This window comes from Nothoprocta perdicaria, unplaced genomic scaffold, assembly GCF_003342845.1.
Source record: "Nothoprocta perdicaria isolate Ctin4 unplaced genomic scaffold, notPer1 scaffold_854, whole genome shotgun sequence".
Lineage (NCBI taxonomy): Eukaryota > Metazoa > Chordata > Aves > Tinamiformes > Tinamidae > Nothoprocta > Nothoprocta perdicaria.
Window position 1 is genome coordinate 6,438 of NW_020456148.1, and position 1,407 is coordinate 7,844.

Genomic DNA, 1,407 nt, shown 5'->3' on the forward strand with positions numbered 1-1,407 from the left:
CATGGTACCAGAGAAGAGAGAACAATATTGGCAAAAGTGGAATGAATGCAAGTACTTCTGTAGAAACATGACACTTTTTTACTACAAATAAAAGTCATAATTAAAATAACATGAAGGAAGGAAGCTCTGTCCAGGTAAGGGATACAGAAGGAGTCATTTGTGGAGAGAGATGGAAATGTTACCACTGCTGGATAAAGTCCATGAAATCAGTTTCCTCAGGGCTATCTTGAGCTCCTTATTCCTCATGCTGTAGATGAGGGGGTTCAGTGCTGGGGGCACCACCGAATACAGAACAGCCACCACAAGATCCAGAACTGAGGAAGAGATGGAGCGAGGCTTCAGATAGGCAAAAAATGTAGTGCTGATAAAAAGGGAGACCACAGCCAGGTGCGGAAGGCACATGGAAAAGGCTTTGTGGCGGCCCTGCTCAGAGGGCATCCTCAGCACAGCTCTGAAGATCTGTATATAGGACACCACAATGAAAAGGAAACACCCAAATGTTAAACAGGCTGTAATTACAAAAAGCCCAGCTTCCCTCAGGTAGGAGTGTGAGCAGGAGAGCTTGAGGATCTGGGGGATCTCACAGAAGAACTGCTCCACCTCATTGCCTTCACACAGTGGAATGGAAAATGTGTTCCAAGTGTGCAGGAGAGCATAGAGAAAGCCAGTGGCCCAGGCAGCTGCTGCCATTTGGACACAAGCTCTGCTGCCCAGGAGGGTCCCATAGTGCAGGGGTCTGCAGATGGCCAAAGCGGTCATAGGCCATGACTGTGAGGAGAGAAAACTCAGCTGACATGAAAAAGGAATAACTTAAGACTTGTGCAGTACATCCCAAGTAGGAAATGGCCCTGGTGTTCCAGAGGGAGTTGGCCATGGATTTGGGCACAGTGGTGGAGATGGAGGCCATGTCGAGGACAGAGAGGTTGAGAAGGAAGAAGTACATGGGAGTGTGGAGGTGGTGGTCACAGGCTATGGCTGTGATGATGAGGCCGTTGCCCACGAGGGCAGCCAGGTAGATGCCCAGGAAGAGCGAGAAGTGCAAGAGCTGCAGCTCCCGCCTGTCTGCAAACGCCATTAGGAGGAACTCGTTGAGGGTGCTGCTGTTGGACATTGGTTCCCTCCAGTCATATGGGATTGTCTAAAAGAAAAGAAGGTATTAAGAAGTTAGGAGAGACTTCTCATGAAAATAAATTCCCAATTTATTCAGTTCCACATGTGCTTCCACCATATCATCTCTTTAGCAAGAGTGTCCTAGTTCTGAACCTTTGCTCTAGACTCATTTTGCACGGGTTGACTGTGCTGTGAGGATTAGGGAGCTCCTGCCTGGGAGAACCTCTGGACTGCAGCCAGATTGAACAGTAGTAGGAAGTGGGGAACAGAAGTCACTCTCTGGGACATTCTACCTTT

The 1,407-nt window shown here is 48.5% G+C and overlaps 1 pseudogene; it reads right to left on the reverse strand.

The window, feature by feature from the left end:
• Positions 1-153: 153 nt before the first annotated feature.
• On the reverse strand, positions 154-1,111 carry LOC112958388 (annotated as a pseudogene).
• Positions 1,112-1,407: the final 296 nt, after the last annotated feature.